At 28.8% G+C, this 22,083-nt stretch overlaps 1 protein-coding gene across 1 annotated transcript in view; it reads left to right on the forward strand.

Annotated features, from left to right (window-relative positions):
• Positions 1-17,333: 17,333 nt before the first annotated feature.
• LOC147072187 (agrin-like) overlaps positions 17,334-22,083 on the forward strand; it is a 411,557-nt gene continuing 406,807 nt past the window's right edge. The window contains exon 1 of the mRNA XM_085947184.1: positions 17,334-17,693. The gene's annotated coding sequence lies outside the window, so the exon portion shown is untranslated. The remainder of the gene's footprint in view (positions 17,694-22,083) is intronic.

The raw sequence follows: 22,083 nt of genomic DNA on the forward strand, positions 1-22,083 counted from the left end.
TGCAAGGCAGAGTGAAGGCTGCTTCCAATAAGTTTCTTCACTTGGTCGCTGCAGGGTGCCGATGCTCTTCCTCTGATGTGCCTTCTCTGGATGCTACCCAAACTCGCCAGTCGCTCCAGATTATCCGGTCCGCGCCGAACAATATGTCCAAAAAACTACAAAATGCGCCTGTAATATTGTCGAGAGCCATTCCTTTAACTGCAGTCTTCTGTGCACCGTCCAAGAAATTATAAATGAATACAATATTCTTCAATTTGTTTTCTAAGTCAGAAACTGAGTTGAAATAATAATATGTGGGCGTAGGAATTTCTTAACTGATATTATGTTGGGTGAGCTTTTACTTCTATCACAGTAAGTGTTAAGCCATTTTCATCCGATATTTGCACTAGAACCACATTTACTATCAAGCCAACTGCAGAAACGTGTACTAGCTAATTGGTCAACCAACAGTATCTGAAAAAAGGAGTACCTTGAAAATACAGTGGTGTAGTCTCATTGCTGTCAATGTGATAAAATATCATCCGACGCAGTGGCAAATAAACCATTTATTGCAATATTGTAATACTTATCATAGTATATGTTTAACAAATTTGGATTATTTAGTCGATAAATATTTCGATTATACTACTATTACCATGACTGTTTCCATAATGATGGTATTATCGAGAAAAATTGGAATTGAATGCTATTAATTTACCCCTAATATGTCCAAGCGGTTACCACGTTAGCTTATAATATCTTGCATCCTGGATTTGGATCCCGGCTTTGATAAATTAACATGTTGTTTTTCAATGTGTGTTTGGACCAGAGTATAAATCTAATATATTCGGTAACTGGTTAACATCCATTTCTCATAAAATAATATTTTGATTTAAAAATATATCAATATACCTATATTAATTTATTATATTGCGATGGTTGCAAAAGTACTACCGATGATATATATATATATATTTATCCAGCTAGTTAAATTATTAAAATACTTGTAGGCATATAGATTTTTTGGTACTGTTCGGTTATACGGAATACAGCGGAAAACGCATTTTGAACATAGCCGATAAACTGGATTATTTGTTAGTTTGGGTTAGTTTAGGTTAGGTTAGGTTGGGTTAGTTTAGGTTAGGTTAAGTTAGGTTTGGTTAGATTAACCTAACAAATAATCCAGTTTATCGGCTATTTTCAAAATGCGTTTTCCGCTGTATTCCGCATAACCGAACAGTACCGATTTTTTTATAAACTTTAATGTTTACGAAAGTTAATAAAACTTTTTCCATTACAACAAATAGTACATCTTAATTGTATAAAATTATATTATTGTAATCTGCACAGCGTTTGGAATGCAATGAATATGGGTTCAAGTCCCATTCGATGAAAACATTATTGTTTGTTTCAATATGTATAATTCTGAGGTATTACAAAAAATGTGTATATTAGTGTGAGCAGATTAATTATTGCTGTATCAGTGTATCCCCTCATGAAAAAATTAACACGTCACTGCATAAGAGTCTACCTAATTGGAAGTTGAAACCAAGTACTCCGCAAGATAACCGTGACATAGGTTCAATATTTACTTCGCCTGTCGATTTGGTAAAGTGAAATCCATGTTTATAATTTTGTCACGACGGTGTGGAAATGTAAAATCTATCACGAATAATTCAAATTTACTACGAAGGTTGTTTGTTGTGCATTTATTCGGTTTCGTTAATACGACGCATTAATTATATTTTATTTAATTATATGCATTATTGAAATCTATTACTGATTATGTATTCAAAATCTATTAGAATCTACTTATAGAAGATAAATATAATATTTTTGAGGTTTTGATTTTAATTGTTTCTAATGTAGTATGTACGTTGGTTTGGGTTTGGTTCAGTTGGGTTAGGTTAGATTCGGTATATGTTAAAGTTTATTAAGGGGGGACATGCTCGTCGAAGGTCAAAATTGAGTTTTTATTATATTTTCAAACCATGATCCTGGACACTCCTTAAACGTTGTAGATAATCTATTTATATAATTTTGAAGCCTTATTATCCTTTATAATTATTTTAAACATTTGATGACTGCATAAAGTATTTTTGTTACATAAAATAGTATTCTTTTAAACCTCTCGCTCTAATGTTTTAGAATATAATCATATTTCGGTACATAACTGTGCAGTGGTGTTAAGATTTTTTATATTTATTAATTTTTAGACGCATTTATAAAACCATTAGTATAATTTATTACGAGATAATTTTTGTAAAATATTCACGATAAAAAAATATATTGATAATCTCTGTGATCCCAAATTTGACAAGAATTAGGCATTTTATTATTCAAAAAATCGGCAAGATTAACACATTTGAAGATGATTCTAAAGATACTCATTATAAGCTATGTCTTTGACCATTCAAGTGTGATAAAGATCTTATGAATAATGATTGCTTTATAATAATTATTGACCTAAGAATAAGGTAGTGTTTTTTTGAAATACGCCATTTCTTTTGTCATTCCCCAGCGGTTAAGCTACAACATACGGCCGTAGCCATAAATTGACAAACTATAATTAAAATAGGGAGTAAAATGATATTGACGCGCGTGTTTGAACATGTACCGTTTAAAAAAAAATTAAAAAAAATTCGGTTAGGTACATGTTCAAACACGCGCGTTAACATAATTTTACTCCCTACTTTAATTATAGTTTGTCAATTTATGGCTACGGCCGTATGTTGTAGCTTAACCACTGGGGAATGATAAAAGAAATGGCGTATTTCAAAAAAACACTACCTTATTCTTAGGTCAATAATTATTATAAAGCAATCATTATTCATAAGATCTTTATCACACTTGAATGGTCAAAGACATAGCTTATAATAAATATCTTTAGAATCATCTTCAAATGTGTTAATCTTGCCGATTTTTTGAATAATAAAATGCCTAATTCTTGTCAAATTTGGGATCACAGAGATTATCAATATGTTTTTTTATCGTGAATATTTTACAAAAATTATCTCGTAATAAATTATACTAATGGTTTTATAAATGCATCTAAAAATTAATAAATGTAAAAAATCTTAACACCACTGCACAGTTATGTACCGAAATATGACTATATTCTAAAACATTAGAGCGAGAGGTTTAAAAGAATACTATTTTATGTAACAAAAATACTTTATGCAGTCATCAAATGTTTAAAATAACTATAAAGGATAATAAGGCTTCAAAATTATATAAATAGATTATCTACAACGTTTAAGGAGTGTCCAGGATCATGGTTTGAAAATACAACAAAAACTCAATTTTGACCTTCGACGAGCATGTCCCCCCTTAATAACACATATGATTGAAAGTATGGTATTGTAATTAATATTTTTGTATCGCCAACGTATTCATTTAATTTTCACACATTTTAATTTGTAACATGATCATATCCTTAATTAACATCGATTCTTATAGTAGATACACGTTATTTCTACGAACTAAAATTATTTTACTTTTGACCATACTATATTTGTAGAGCATTAAAGGACATTACAATTGAATGCAGTTATGCAGAATGTAGCCAGTCCACAATAATGTGGAGCTGAGATAATGGCACTTTAGCAACAACATGATGATTAAAAATGTATGTAAAAACGTAAATAGTATTCTATTTCAAAAATATTTTTTGCGGCTTGGATATTTTCAGCAAAACGTGAAGAAAACCTTCTCGCATCTGATCTATATCATATATCATATCTCATTTGTTTATTTTTTGTGGACTGGTTACTTTCTGCATAACTATGTCCAATTGTGCAATACATACATGCAACTAGTTTTTCAAGCTACAAAGTTACGTAAAATATATACACACTACTAGGTACGCAAATATTAATTGTATTTGTTCATAATTATAATCATTAATTAAACAATTCAATCATCATCGGCTATTCAACTTACTGTGTGTCTAAACTCAAAACCATCTTCAATAAACTTATCATCTCTTCTTTATCTGTCAGTGGTTCTCTAAAGTGTTTTAACCTGAATGATGCTGTGTTATTTATATATAGTTCAATTTTCGTAGGTAATATACTTTCAATTCTTTTTATTTTTTGTAAAAAAAAACTTCAAGTAGTTGAGTCAATCATAAATGACGTCGTTGTTGGTAGATAGAAGATAGGTAAATAGAAAAGAAGAACCCTTAATTTTATTAAAATACTTTGTATCCCCATATCTTCACACATGGTTTAAAAATCTCTTCAAAGTTGTCGAATTCCATCAAGTTTTTCAATATGTAAGGCTTTGAAATTCATTATATTCAAGTCAACTTAACATAGTTTTGATGTATTTATTGTACAGCTGTTCAAAGTTTAAAATTTAACAGTTTTACCAAATGCTCAATAATTCAAGATAAGCTTTTATTTTTCGTACATGACTAATATGAATATTAACCTAAACTGTAAAAATATGTATTTTTCTGTATAAAGTGTCTAAATATTGTAAATTTACAGCATACCATTGTTTGAATTATTTACCAACTCAACATTCACAAAATTTATTTATTTATTGATATATAATTTTAATCATAATTAATACTTACATAAATATAGCCTCAAATCTTGATACACAATCTTTACAATGAAAAATAAATATACCCTCCAATATAAATAAAGTTTTATGAATATAAATTAACAGTGTATAATGATAATATTATAATAGTTATAAGAATAAATAATCATAATCATAAATTATGTTGCAACTTCCGTCACACGCCAAATGCATTACATCGGCGCGCGCAACTTTGTCACACGCCAAAAATACACTCTGATGTGTTTTCCCAAACGCGCCAAAAGAAGTATAATTTCAAAAACTTATATACTTTATACTTAAAAGTGAATATATTATAATGTTGTTTTCTATTATTTACTCTATCGTATATATGCTACGGATTTAAAATAAATATTTATTGTCAATAAATAACCCGTAGTTTACTAAATAATAATATATACTCGGTACAGTTTGTTTGCTCTTGTATTGCATGCGGTGCAGTGTATGTTATATTATTCATTATCAGCTAACTCTCTTTAGAATAATTGATAATCTACGTTGATTGACGTAGATATTATGTGAATTACCCTCTTCATGTTAAATTGCTTACCAGATGAAGTGGTTGAAAATAGAGATCAGTGATCAACACCAGTAGCTGCAGACAGGTATGCAATCTAATATGCAATTATAGTGCAACGTTATCCATGATAATATATAATTAACTCACCGTTAAATTATATTTATTTACCATGTTGTTAATTATTCTTTAAAAACATGATTATTAATTTATATTGATCGTTATATTTAGTATCAACTGTCCAATTTTCTCCAATATAATTGCATGCAACAACATGCATTTACTGCCAAAATCTGAACTCAAATATGTTAAACACATAAATATCTTTAATGCTGTAATACAGAGCTTCCCGGCTGGTATGTTGCAAGAAATTGTATACAATAATGATTCGACGATTGTCACTATGGATATTTTTTACAACGTTTTTATTAGCTCTTATTCTTGTTTGTCCGGTGGTTGTTTGTCCAGTACAAATCTTGCAATCGATTTTAAACTAACTTCCCGACTAGCTAGATATTTGAAACTTTTAGAATATATCAGAACACGATGCCAATGCATTCTTTTAATACTTTTAGCCATCTTTAAGCAGAATTGAATTCATTTACAGTTAATTCTGTTTTGTATGGAAAGTTATATTAGAAAAATCCGTAAAAAGTAAAAGACTGTTATTGGTTGCTAAGGGGGTGGCTCTAGCAACTAAATTATTAATATATACGTGCGTTACTATGGAAATGAAAATGAAATGTCAAAATGACATTTCAGTATTCTATATTTGTTTGTTTGTTTTTTATTTACTTCATATTAAGTACAATTTTGATCATATTGAGCATATTAATTCAACAAAAAATTTAAAAACGTTGTATATAAAAAGTTATTTTTATCTTTTGTTAATATTCTGTTATTATTCTTGATAAGCAATCACGAATAGTTCTTTCAAGCATTGACCGATACCTAATAAAGTTGTCTTTTCTCAATACAAACTAAACACGAGACGATTTTTATGCAGTTAATCAATTATCTCTGAAATTCCCTGCGTTGAGTAGTCGAATAGGACAGCATCATCAGCGTACTTCAGATTACATAGTTTCACACATCTCTCGGTCAACTGGTGTTCATTTTTGTAATAAGTGGATGATTGAAAAAAACGGAGCAAGAATATATCTCTGTCTAACATCAGTCATGATACAGTATAAGGGGCATGGCCCCCACATCCTAAAGCGGGCCCCCAGGCCACAATGTTTGGCGGGCCCCCCAACCTATCGCTAAGGTTAAGAACAGTGTAATATTCTACATTAGTGTTCTCCAAATGGTATTCCGTGAGATAAACTTAAGGGTATTCCGTGTATTTTTTGTATTTCTAAATAAATCCACTTGAATTATTGAGCTGTTAGCACTGATCGCGACCCCCTTTTTGATAGCCAAGTTACATGCGACCATTCGCCATATTGGATAGTCATTTTTATTAATCAGAAAACGCACTAAAAATAATTATAAAACAAAATGTTGTTCGTGAAATAGCGCTGCAGGCGACTTTTTTGCCATTGGAGCAAATTTGTGGTGAATATTTCTCACTATACTGGTCAAGCCACCATGCCGGGCCCCCCTAAGTCAGGACTCCCAGGCTAGGGATCTGTCAGCCTCCCCTTATGGGGGCCATGATAAGGGTCATCGCTTCTTTGTTCTCACGATGAGAACTAACCTGTCATTAGTGATGCCAATTGGGAGGCTAATAACTCACGTTGCATGAGTATAGGTGGACGCTGTTTTATAAAATATTTGAATTTAGCTCATTCGTCGTACTTCCATGTATTTACTTTATAATTTTTGCATTAACTCTTTATAGGTACCTACTGTTTTTCTAATACTGTGTCTATTTCTTTGTTTTTTGTATTGTTTTATTATTATTTCACGCTGTGAATGTCTTGAATTTTTAATTTGTAAAAGTCACTATATGTATATGAATATATTTGTATTTACTATTTCTCATTCAGGTATGTGGTCATTGCAGAAGGGATTCTGCATTCTCCTGATATTCTAAAGAGGGAATGACGGTATGGACTATCGAAAGTAAAAATAACATCGCATATTTTGATCACTATGTTTGGCAATAATGTGGCATAGCATACAAAGATCGTGAATAATGCTCGTGTAACTATTTTTTTATTCAATAAATAATGTTACATTTTTAAATGTTGTGAATTATTATATAAGAAAATTTGAAGTGATCCTGACACGAGTTATTAATTAAAGTAATTATTTGATTTAAAATACAAACACGATTGCCATAAAAAACGCAATTTAGTAAGCACTTCAGAGAGAATTGTAAAAACCACTAGTTACTATATTGTCGCAATTAGATATGACACACATAGCTTAGTTGGTAATACACATGAGCGCAAACCCCATGGGTGCAAGTTGAAATCCCATTGGATATCGTATTTTTTCAAAAACATTGTTTCTAGTGGTTATATATTTCTCTGCGGTTTTCAAATTATTTATGTGAATATAAGACATATTTTATTAATTAATGAAAATTAATAACAATGCATCTAGTTACAGATAGAATTCTATCATTTATATTATAATCAAAATAATTATATAAATATAGATTTATACAGTTACGAACTCATCTAAAAAGTTATTATACGCGCTACTACCGCACCTCGGCAAGGTGGGCGTTCGTCACGCGTTACTGTTTGAAATATACAGTTCTGTTAGATCAACAACATTTTATGATACCTACAAATATTTTCCTACTTGCAAGTATACATGGTATAGCTACTAAATGGTGTATTCCAAAATCCTGATATTATACAAACATATTATAATAATGATGAATGTTTCGTAATAAAATGCATCCGTGGAAAAACGACTGTGGTAAACTTTCTAGTGTACTTAGAATCCGCCTTTGCATTGTGAGGTTTGCATTTCGCTAACATAAAGTCACTACTTGAAGGTCAACGCTTATTCAACGCATGTGCTACCCGTGACCATACCCCCCATAAGAATAGTGTTCTAGCCTATATTCCCGGGGTTAAGGCGAGCCTGACGTGATGGATCTACCAGCTAAATTAGATGAGAAGACAAAAAGCGACTTTAGTTTTGTCTATTTACATGCATTTTTTTTACTGATTTGTTCCACAGTTTTTGCGTGGCATGTACTATATATTTGTCAAAAGTTGATTATTGTATGACAATAATTAACTACTTTTAATGTATTTTAATTAAAATAAAGTAAAATTTGTAGTACTTATTCCAATTGGTTAGTAATAATAAGTATCGGTTTCGTCAAAGCGTCTAAATTTTCTCATATTTTCCTTGGTTCTGATTACCCATGTTCGTAATCCTCTAAATATCTTTGAGAAAATGATTATTTGGTCGCATTTTTGTATCCTTTCACTGTAATTTTTACCATATAATGGCCATACAAAGGAAGGCACAAAATTCCATTTTGATATATTTTTATAAAATTACCTTAAGAGCGAGTAAAATTTAAATATTAGGTATTATTACAGGTTATAAGAAAATCAATCACTAATATTAATTTTTATTTAAATTTAAATTTCCAGAAAAATAAGCGACCACAGAGATATTACTATATTCATGAAAAATTTTACTATATTTTGAATGTAATGTAATAACTCAAGCTAATAATAATATCAAATAGATAAAGAAATTATTATTTATAAATCATCACTCAAATTTTCATTCATACAACATAAAAATATCACAATTCTTATTTATATACGTATTATTTTAGTTTATGATATTTTAATAACAATAGGTACCTACGCTGTAATAAAAACCACAAAAGAATTCATATTTTGTTAATATGAAGGTTTGTGAAAGTTGTTTGAAATTTTATAGAATTTTTATTTCTATATGAATATGCATGAGCTTTAGTATGAAACAAGATCAGAGTACAAGTTCTTGTTTCTACGTGCAGAATTATTATTTATATTTTAACAACAGCATGATAGGTAAAAACAGCTCGATGATGAGTCTACACCTCCGCTAATGAAGTTTTATTACGTTGCCGCACAGATGGTGCAAATTGTATAACATAATATTTATTATCCACCTATACAATATTGTGAATCCTTCACAAAGCGCATCGTGATATTATGATTATCAATTTTAATTTTATATCTCTTTTTGAAGCATATCGCGTGGTAAATATATTATAATATTTTTCCCATATTCTTTAACAATTATGATATTATAATGGTAATGAAATCATAGATATTTAGTTACCAATATCATTAATATTAAGATACCTACAAATGACAATCAATATACCCAACAATATTAAATATTAATTTGATAATATTAAAAACTACTTATCTATGAATATTTTTTCTGAATTTCGTCTGTTATGTAAAGGTTTAAAATGAAGATGTATATTTTTTGCGAGTTTAGACTAAATAAAAATATTATTACTATAAAAGAGTAATATTATTGTAAACGTATGCAACAGATATCCGTGGTTATTGCCTATCATTTTCTCAATATGTGCGTATATAATTAATTTTAATCTAATTATACATATTAAGTCAAATATATTCGGTAATTTTTTCAATGGAGTTTGTAATTGGCTTTGGAGATATGGAAACATGTTATGTTACGTTCTGTATTTGCTATAATATATGTATTTTACGAAAGTTCAGCATATTATTATCTGAATATATTTTATTTTCCATGATACATCCAACTGCAACGTAATGCAATAATTTATTAGTAGTAGTAGCCAGAAAGCAGCATTGGAGAAGTGTGATGAGATGCGGGTCAAGAGGCGCTCGTCTACATTCAATCGTTGTCAATCACGCATGCTTAGTTGGAACATGCGCAGATTAAATGATTAGATAGCAACGTAGGAGTGGTGAGGTAAGGTATGATTAGAAGTATGTGCGCCTAGATCCATCCGTTATCTATGTATGTGTATAAATTAAATCCAAATCAAAGCAGCTACTTTTTGTTTCCATATTTCACGCGGACAAAGTCAACTTACGTTGGATTACGAATAACAATATAATATAACGCATTATATATTTTCACCATAATCGTCGAAGATGATATCATTTAACGTAAATTATAATGTTCCCATTCACTGCGGACCTTTTAATTAATATTTAATTACCACATTTTTTAAATAACATTATATTATAGTTAATGGCCACCTGATGGGAAAAGCACCAGTTGCGTTGGACGCAGCGAATTAAATACAACGATTTTTTCTCGTCAGTTCGAATATATTGAACAGTTGTATTCTTAAAATAAGAAAATCTTAACGTTGTCAAAAATTCACAATACTTACATAGTATTAAAAATAAAAGGTTTGTTTCATACACGCTCGTTGACGTCCATTCACAAGAATGTAAAAATAATACGTTTTTATCATAATCACTGTAATGATATTATTGTGAACTGATTCAGGATGAATAAAATATTAAGTAAGTAGTTAATTACACTAGTAATTTATTGACTTTTCGATTGAGATTAATTTAACTAATAACCTTAGGGACATCAAAAATTTCATGTATTACATTATTTATACGTACATACCTAACACAATTATTAATATTATTATAATAAATATATTATATTTTAATTGACTGCCTTTATATACCTGTTTAGTCGGTTTTTATTTGCGTGGACGTTATTCAATGTGTGGTCCACGATCAATCAGTATTTCTGTCTGATAGGAGGTAGGTAATCCTCTCGTTCAGAGAACCAAACAGCGTTGTTTCGTTATATCCAACCAACAACGATTTTCACGTATTATTTCATTTATATAATAATATGACGATTAACATAATTATCTTTTGTTATTTCAATAATTTTAGATTCGAATATAAATTAAGATAATGTAGATATTTTTTTTATTTAAATAAAAAACATTTATTCAATATTCTTTTTTAATTTATTAAGTATATACTTCCTAGTTGTCAATAAATTTTAATATGAGTTATAATAATAATGTGGAATTAATATATCAGTACCCGATATATTACAATAATAAAAGTATTATCATTTAAAATGTACTTATGTGCACAAAATACATATTAATATAATATCCTTTCTTTGAGTGTCTATAATAATACACATATATGTGGTATTCGGTCAATTTACTATTAAATGCATAAAATATAATTTCGAGACAGGTTTATATTATAATTTTTGTGAAAACTTTTGTTTGGTCAGTAAAACTATTGAAAAAAATGATATTATTTGATGGTTAGTTTTATAAAAATTTCTTAATAATAATAGTAAAATATGGTTCAAATACCGGTAAATATCACTTGTGCACTTATTATAATTTTACCAAAATATAACATATCGTTTTTAATGGTTTTAAACTATTTATCCCTGCAATTAGTATTTAATTTAAATAATATTACCAAGGAGTTATCCAATTTAATTTATGGTATAAAAATATATTTTAAAACAATATGTCCTACCAACAAATAATGTATTTAGTTAAATCTATAAGTCATCACACATTTTCTAGGAAATATTTTCCACCGAGATAAAAGCTAGAATACATTATTAGCAAGTGTATCTTAAATAATTCTCAGTGAGTCACATACGAATTGAAAAAAAAGTTGAAATATATAAACAAATAATACGAAAAGTCAAGGATGCTTAGTTTTCTATTGAGACTATGTCTGGCCTTCGATATATTATATTGATCAGTTCACCTATGTTTTACTCAAATTACTACTAAGAAACTCCCACGATATAGTTCTTTTCCGACATTGTATGGTGTATGTCAATTTTATTGTTGTATTAGTTTGATTTAAATGGCGCCTTAAAATGATATTATCTTTTTAGTATTTTTAGAGTAATAATTATTTTCTGTTTATTGTTTATCGTTGAAATAAAATATGTTTTTAGAATTAACCAAAACAGTATTAGCTACCTTCTCATTTATAAAAAAATGAGTAACATAACAAATAATAGAAAATATATATTTTTACCTTTAAATTTATTATGAGTGGTAAGACATTTTTCATGTGGACAATTGATATTTTATTATTTTTAAGAAAGCGTTTGACAGACAATGGGGTAATATTTTATTGTGAATACCTAATTTCACATCAGGTTATACTGTTATAGTTATGGTGATAATAATAAATTATTATGAGTCCGATTAGTATCTACCTCAGAGCAATATTTTTAAGAAATATTTTCAATACATCGTAAAATATTTTGGCTTCTTTATGGCGACAATTTATGCGTTCTTCGCGAAATATTATACGATTAATAAATTTGTTATGTATACATACCGATATTTTTTTTTATATATTAATCATCCAATATTAATATACTTAATTTATTACACGTAACAACACCTTACTCACAAATATATATTTGGGCTTTTGAATGGCATTTTTTAATGTGTCGTATTTTTAGTTTTTTAACGTCGCTTTTATCTAATATGATAATTAGTAGGTACCTACATTGCAGCCATAATGTTATATATACTGATCCATTTTTTTTTATTGCAGTCCATTCATGTTTTGTATTAAAATCAATTGACATAACATTATTTATCAGATACTGATTGATTTAGTAAATGTAGTTGGATGATCAAAATCAGGATGTGCTTCATATATTATTTTCAATAAGTCATCTAACACTTATCTGATGCTTCAGATTATCCATATAGAAGTAATTACTACTGGAAAAGCTTTGTATGTAGCATATTATCTGAAATATTATAATATATAATTATGTTTTTTATTGAACGAAAAATATTTTTTTTTGATTTGTATGTACATAATAATATTATGTTACCTTATCTTTGCCGGAAAATACTGCAGTAATCTGTTTCGAAATAATGCATATTAAATTTATCGACAATTATCTGCATTAATGCCATATAAACGGTTGAAAATGGAGAATATAAAAAAATTGGATAATTAAAAATTGCTAATAATAGATTAATTTTAAAAACAAGTTTTAAACACGAATATATTACTAAGAAATGAAATAATTATGGCTTTATTATGAATTAAGAATGACTACATTAAAGATAACCAAAACACCCCTATATGCTCTCCTGCATCTAGTATTATCAGAATGGTACTCAGGAAATAATATGAGAAAAATATGCATATATTTAGGAGGAGCATATTGAGAAGAACCTTTGGAGCTGTTCAAAAAGATGATATTTGGAGGTCGAGCTATACATACTTTACGGGGGCGAAAAAATCATGTGGCACATGAAAATGCAGAGACTGCATTGGTTCAGCTACGTGCTTACAATGCCAGAGAATTAACAATAAAGAAGGGCTATGTACGCAAATCCCGAGGGCAATATAATACCTCGACGGCCGTAACTGAGATGGCCCGACTGTGCCACAGGAGATTTAAGAATGGATTGGCCAGGATTGATGAAGTTTTTGAATGAGACCAAGATCAGTCAAAGGTTATCATTATCATGATCATCAGCCTAAATCTATACACTGCTGGATGAAGCCCTCTCCAAGCTGATTCCACTTATTTCGATCCTGTGCGTTGTATTGCCATGTACTTCCGCAGAACTTTATCATTTCATCGATCCAGCGGCCTCTAAGTCTACCTTGCGGAAGTTTTGTACCTCTTGGATACCACTGGATGACTAAATTTGTCCAACGATTGGGGGTTAAAGTATTGCCTATATTAATTGTGGGGGATCATTAAAATATAATTAATAGTTTTACACTTTTTAGAAAATGATAAACAAGAAGGGGTCATTATGACATTATACCGTTCCTACCGAGTCTACAGATCGCTTAATATAAGATTCAATTAATTTACCTTTTCTCAATTTTTGGACTGTATTTACTTTAAGGTTTTACTTTAAGGTTTTAAATTTCATTATCCTTACTTCACATCACATTTTCGTTAATTATCTATGGTAAATATTTTAGGTTAAATAGTATGCATTATTTCTCACTGAAATAGGCTAAACTCATCACAATGCTCCATAAATAATATGGGGTTTTTCTCAGTATTGTATGATTGCTAAGATATATTCCGCATAATACCGCTGGACTATGTGCATCTTCAAGACAACAAAAAGATTTAAGTATAGTCTGTGTGGGTGTTTCAAACTAAAGCCGCAACGCAACTCTCCCATGCCACCATGTACTTGGTTAAAAGGTATTCTTTTATGATTAATGTAATTTTACGTACGAAAGATTTGATACATGACTTCAAAGCCTGTTACGTGGAGTATTTATTATACGTTATGACATACAAGTTTTAATCGCCCAAAGAGTACACAATAATATTATTTTAGTAAACTATTTTTATGTCACATTTTTTATTGAACATAATTATACAATTTGATTTTTAATTAGAGAGAATATTAAAAAAAATACACTCAGCAGGATTAGAACTTGCATCCCCAGTGGATTCACGCCCATGTGCCCTGATCACAAAGCGATTCGTGTCATAATGAAGACAATTACTTATTTTTTTTTACAAATATTTATACCAGCTTTGGTAACACGTTTGATTCATTTCTCCTCTTACACTGGTTGTCCTTTTTGAGGACAGTGTCGAGGTGTGTATATGTGAACAACAGAATAGTGAGATTGCAATGGAATTTTAGTTCCAATTTTTGAATGCTGCTCCCAGAGATACTATATTTTATTTTCCTACAATTTGTCGTTGTTCTCGGATCTGCATTGGCATTCGCTTAAACTCTTGAGATAAACGAGACTGCGATACAACTGTTACGTTCTTTTTCTCTTTTATCACCATATAAACGAGACATTACCACAGTATTTTGTTTTTGAATGAAACATCTGATTTACGTAAAAATAATTAGTGATAGGTACCTCAACGTTATGGTGGTAGGTACATTTAGATACTATGTCTAGAATAATGATTTGGCGTTAATGAAATATTTATTTTATTAATTACCTACTGAATACAAAGTGTTTAAGGTTTTGTTAGTATAATTATTATGTCGCTAATTTAAGAAAACGTTCTTATTTCATTGGCCCACTAGTGTGTTAGACTTAAGCGCATGCGCACGACCAGTCTCCGTGGCGCAAGATCCAGCGAAGTGTTTGCGTGGGAAGTAAACATTGGTATTAAACTATTGAGACGTGTGCATCGTCGTTTTAAAAATATTATTTTTCAAGTTTTCTTAACGAAATTATCGAATTAGAAATGTTTCAAAGAATAAATAATTCTTCTATCAGAACAAAAATAAAATGAAATATTACTATACGGCAGATCTCCACCATAATGTACTCCATTGAATTAATTTGGTATGTAGTCTACCTAGCTATTTATTATTTATAATTTTTATCGGATATTTTAATATTAGATTTGTCCCAACAAATGAATATTTTCATAACTTAAATGATAAAATAATTAATCTGGTACGATCAAAAAAGGGAGATAAGTATTTAAAATTACCCATTATGCAATGAGAAAAATGAATAGTCGAACCTACCCCTCTTAACTCATTTAATGCTAACACCACGACTGGCGCGTTTGGAGTAGTTGGCCATTAGATATAATTAACATGTTATTTAAATGTGATAATTAAAATGTCAGCAGTTATTGTATTTTATTTTTGAGTTCCACACAGAAACATATGAGTTTCAATAAAATGTTATCCAATTTTTTAGGACCTTTCCCCTATCCTTTTGTACACAGAAATATACAAAAAAGAAGATTTTAAATGCTCCAAATAAAGTTTATTTATAAATCAATTAGGTATGATATATTATGTTCCCATGTAATTCGTCAAAATTGTTTACGTGAAATGAATTCTATGGTTCAAAATATATCAGCATATATTATAACACTATTGTATAATACAAAATATGATTATGTTTTATTGAACTTAAAACAATTAAATTTCATTAAATAATACGAAATTAAAAAGAGTTAATTCTATTAACGGCAATCAAATTATAATTATAATAGACACACATATTCAATATTTTTTTATTAACCTCAGAAAGTAAACTGACATCGTAATAATGCGCTTTGTGTATTCAGTTTTGGAAAAGAGTTGGATGAATATTCTAGCTCCATGTCCTCTTATCAAACCATTGTTTTTATCTGACAGCTGAGTGCGCCTGACGTCTACCCACGGGTTGGTTACCAACCAAGCTTGGTTATAGTTCTTCGTAGGCCTAAACCCAGCTAAAGGCATTGGAGTTTAGTCACTTACCAACCGCCGCGAGAGTCGCGTTGCGTGTCGCACATCTTCATCTCTCTCAATATACTATGTGATTCGCGGGAATCACCACTTAATCCACGTGCAAATACTACGATACAACCGTAGTATCGTAAAATATAATACGGTTGTAATATTTTACGCACGGTTTTAGGTATAAAAATCGACTGGTGAATTTACATAATTGATTAATATGTTTTTAAATTATGCAACGTGAATATTTATTTTATTGCTTAAATACTAAAAACATTAAAAAAATATTTCATATTTTGGTTTTAAAATAATTGAAAATATGCTATTGTTAAGTAAATTTATAAACCAACAGAAGACAATCGTTCATTTTAAAACAATATGATGAAATATTATTATATTCATGTTTTTAGTAACATTTTCGTTAATCCATTTTATTTTTTCAAACAAAAACAATACACAAAAAGATCACAAAAATGTTTGAATAAAATAGTACATAGTGATATCGGTGTCTAAAAAACATATTTTTAACCTGTGAAACCTTGTGAATAGTGATTATAGTGATTATGCTATGTTAATTGAACTTATTGTATAAATGCTACATCATTATCATTAGATAGCCAGCTCCAAATGACATTAATTTAATCGTGATAATCAATAAATTAAGAAACTACACAGCGATGTCTTTATTAAAAAATAAAATCAATCCAAAGTTAAAATTTTTATACTTATATTGTTTACGATGACGATAGAGTGTTGCATGAGAAAATAACGTTAATTTATTAAAGTGAGTTATCTCAGAATATTTATATAAAATGAATAAATTATTATTTTGGGGGTTTTTTATATTTACCTTTTCTTTAATAACTGCTGATTTACGTAACTCGAATGATAAAATATACATGAAAGGTAGAGTTAGAAAGAGAAACTCTCAAAACTTTTCCACGAGAAACTACAGAGCATTACAAACCGTATGTCCATTTAATACATCGGTTATAGAAAATTCTGAGTTATTACAAGAAACAATTAAAGCGTCCAAGTATATTTTCACTGGAAAAGTGATAAGTTTAAGGCATTCCCCACGTGGTTCGACTTTGAAAAAAACGCACGATAAATACGTTTTTAAAATTTTTATTCGACGTGTATTAAAAGGCGATTTAAATGAATTGAATGATGAGGTTCACTTCGAACCAAATCACAAGAAAAATTTTAATGGAGCAACGGTGTATGTTACTCGGGATAAAATTCTAAGTGAACATTGTGAACCATCACCGCGAGTGAAGTACTCTGCTATATTTTTGGCGGAAAAAGAAGACGAAAGCGCGTACGAGGAAGACGTAATTCAACATGAGCATCCTCACGCAACGAGAGGAAGTCTCAAGTTGGTTGTAGACCCGGTACCACTGTCACTATACCATTTGGATAAAATCAATGCCGCCGTTAAAGGTAAAAAGATATTTTAAATTAATAAGTATTAAATAATATTATATTTTCTAGGTAAACGTTTGCAGTGTAATATTTTGTAATAGTAACAGTTTACAAATAAACAGATATAACTTAAAAACACATTAGAAAAAAAATATATCAACACTAAAAAGTATTTTTTTGAAAAAAAAAATACGACACCCAGCGGGTTTGAACCCGCGCACCTGGGATCCGCGTTCATGTTCTCTTGCGTTATCTATTTTTCTGAGGTGTTTTCAAATTATTTATGTTAAATAAAATAATGGTCCATTCGTAAATCTAATGAATTAATCGTTGAATAAAAACAATAGTTTATTAAATTAACAAATACTGGATCTTATTCAATAACATGTGATTGGACGCTGAAGACGCACATGCGCGTAATGACCAGGCGGCCGATCGATGTAATTAACATGCATTTTAAAGGTGCTTATTAAAAAATCATTATCTACTCAGCAGCGAATGCGTTGATCCTTAAATGGATGATGGCTACCATTTAATATACATTTTACTTTTCTAATCGAACACACTTAATGTAAAATATTATTATTCATTAACAGTGGCACCTGTGAATAAGAACTATACCCATATTTTCAGTACATTTTGTCAACTGTAGAGAACTGCAAGATTTTAATTAGAATTTCATTCACACAAAAAAATATAAAGAATATTACAGTTTGTTGCTGAAAAGCAACACCGTGCAATTATTAGGGGTTATGCATTACTTTTTGTAATATTGGAAAAAGTTTTACGTATAAACTTTTGCAAAAATTTAAGTTTTATGCAAAAATCTATACATCTACCTTCATTTATTTTGTAAGTATTTAAATATAAATAACGGTATTAATTTATTATTATATTATACTGTTACACGAGACAAAGTTGGTGGGTGTGTATATAAATGAGATGTAAAGTGTTGTGAGTATGTAGAAATGTGAAAAAGTAAAAGATAGAACAGTTTGGCAATTGATGCTCAATGATTAAATCAAAGATTAAATAATTGCAACACCATGCAATTATGTGTCAAATATTTGAGTTGTCTTCTTGTCACATCGTTATACAAATTCTATCTTGTTACAAGTAGGTACTATATATGAGTAGTATCTATGACTCTTGATTTAATCGAGTGTGTAGAATATATTATGATATGTTAGTAATATATATGTATATATATATATAATACAGCAGATTATAATTATTCCGAGTAGCAAATACTTAAATCTCTTTATAAAATACGACAATACCTTCTAAAATGAAAATAAAATTACACAATATAGATACATAAATATTGATATATTATATTTAATGTAGCGTTTTAACGAGTTTTATAAGCTACAAGTACCATATTATACAGGTTACTAATCTTATATTTATTAATTGTTATTAAAAGGATACATATAATGCTAATTTTAAAATATTATGTATACGAGTATTAGTGGTTAACCTCGTTGCGTTTAGATTTTTGGACCTAGTTTTGTATTCTGCTAGGCGTGTAAAATTCAGTTTTTATTTTTTATTCAATTAATATTATATTTATGTATTGTAAGGGGCAGGTCTGTAATATTTGCACTATTCTCATTAATCTTAGATAAACTAGGCAAATTGTATGAATGTGAGTGAGAGATTTACGTTTTTGTCAGTTTTTTTTTCTAAATAATATAGTACTGTAAAGAAATACACACACCATAAGATATCGCATTTTACACATAAACTTTTCTATGTATAACTATATATAACTTTCCTGTAGCTTATTAATTATAATATGTCAGAAAAATTACTATGAAGTCACTTACTTTGATACTTTTAATTTATAATGTAATATATTTTTAATTTATTTTATAATACGATTTCAAAAGTCTTTACCCACAGAATATCCTATATTTGGACTAGTTTTATAGTATGATAATAATTGAGAATCCACTTAAAAACTTATTATTTGTGATTTTCTCAAAAAAATATAAATACGGAGATGGTAATAAATAACGCAATAATTGAAGAAACCCCAGGGGGAAAAGGCTAGTGGGAAAGCCACGCACACGATGGGGTGACAACATTACAAAATATGCCAACCAGCTGCTAAAAATCATGAACTGGAAAAGACGTGTGGAGGACCGTTCCGGCTAGAGGACAGCGGTGAAAGAGGCCAGGGCTCGAATTGAGCTGTAGAGCCATCGAAGAAGAAGAAGAATAAATAACGCAAATATTTCAGTACCTTTATAAGTAGAATTTTTTACCAAATAAAAACCGTCAACAATGTTTGAATATCTATTGTTCTCATTTCCAAAGTTATTCTTATTTTTAAACGTAACTGTCGGTTTAAGAAATTTTTAATCGTTGTAGCATCTTATATTTACTATCTACGGGGAAATTACATATATACCAGATAATAGCGGTTATAACATATTATTATGATAAGCAATTAACAAAAAAATTCAATTATCCATCACTGATTTTGTAACAATGTTTATTTTATAAAAAAATATTTGGATTATTTGGTAATGGTAAAGAGGAGAAAAAATAAAAACAATCCCTATATTCTGTTACCTAGATCCACTATTTACTTGTAATAAATATTTAAAATTTGTTTTTATACTTCATCTTACTTTCTTTTATTGTATAAATTTATTTTATTCATCGTGAGTGTATTTTTTTCCATTGGTGAGTACGCATATCATCTAAAGATGCTAAAGGGTAAAACCCGGTTCGCAAAAAATGGTTCAAATGGATAAGTATATATATAACTTTAATCAATTGGAGTTAACTTATAACTTTAATAGAAAAAAAACAGTGTATTTTTAGTATACATGTTACAAATATAAAGTATCCATTTTAAATTGAAAAGGTACACTTTTTCAATGGTGTCAATTTAAGATTGATTTTTTACTCTGCCATTCACTAACCGACCATGTTTTTATTCGATATTAATTTACGAGGTTCGTAATGAGAATTAGATTGAAGTCGTAGACAGTCGATGAAGTCAACAATATTACTTAGTCGTAATAACCAAGATACTTTTTGTATTGATTTAAAATTTACATTACAATATTTCATAATACAATCTACACTCATCTAAAATATGTTATTAACATAACTCTGGTAAAATATAAAACTTTGACATTTTTATCAAAATGGAATTAAGGTTAGAAAGTTGTTCGTTCCCTATTTTAATAGTGTTACAGTAATTATAAATGCTTGCCAAAAATGTTAACCATATAAATATTAAGCACATTTTCACGAATTTTCAAAAACTTTATTACATATATATATATATATATTATATTAGATATTATATTATATTAACTAATAATTCACCAGATTTGAGAAACTAAGATTCTTTATTTAACATACATAATTTGAAAATATAGCAGATATAATTTCATATACTAAAAAAATATCTATGAGTATTCGTCATTTTACGGTCATTGTAAATCTTAAAAAATACACATAATTATTGAACTAGATTCTTCTCTATCTTAAAATAAAACAATGTGTTACAGCACTAACTGCAGTAGGTATATATGAATATACGTCTGTTTTCCATTACTAACTGATACGTATACTGTACACATCATTCCTCTGTTTTTGTTAAGACGAGATATTTTTATTTTCAAAAATAGAATTTCTTTGTAATATCTAAGTTCTTTTTTCAATTTGATTTTGATAAGCTTTAATTCAATGTCATCAAGTTAAAAAAAAACCTATATAAAATAAGAATTTGTAAAGGGTTACATACTTATTATTACATATTATTATTTCATCATTATAATTTTTTTTTTCTAAAGCAGGGAAAATAATTGTTCATTTCAATGTACTTTATAATATGTATTTTAAAAATCATCGACTTTTATGAAGAATCAAAATGTGTAGAATATCAAATACTTTTTTATTGAAATCAGTAGAACAGATTTTCTCTCTCAAAACTTTTAAACTGTATTTTCTCTGTGATAAATAATTTATGATTTTTTACAAAAAATGATACAAAATCGCGAATGGATTGGACAAGGTAAAACAATAATAAATAATTATTAGTAGTAGTAAATATCATTTTATGATCACAATAGTAAACTTTTATGTAATATTAAAACCAAAACTAAAAAATTACACTATATCAATTTTATTTTTCACTATCTAATAATAGTACAATTATTATCAGGCGGCTAATGATAATAAAAAGATAATTATAAGAATTATTGCTTATCTAACAAAATTGGGTAAAAGTGTGGGAAAGCAAAATTTTATTTAGCTATTTACAAATTATTTTTATATAATATAAATATCAATCATTTGACTTATATGTAACATCAAAACCAAAATTTCCACTATGTTTCACTACCCATTTTCACACCACACTACATTTGCTCCCATAGAGAGT

Source organism: Rhyacophila brunnea, unplaced genomic scaffold (genome assembly GCF_057557595.1).
Source record: "Rhyacophila brunnea isolate RB1 unplaced genomic scaffold, BYU_Rbru_1.0 scaffold_2, whole genome shotgun sequence".
NCBI classification, from domain to species: domain Eukaryota; kingdom Metazoa; phylum Arthropoda; class Insecta; order Trichoptera; family Rhyacophilidae; genus Rhyacophila; species Rhyacophila brunnea.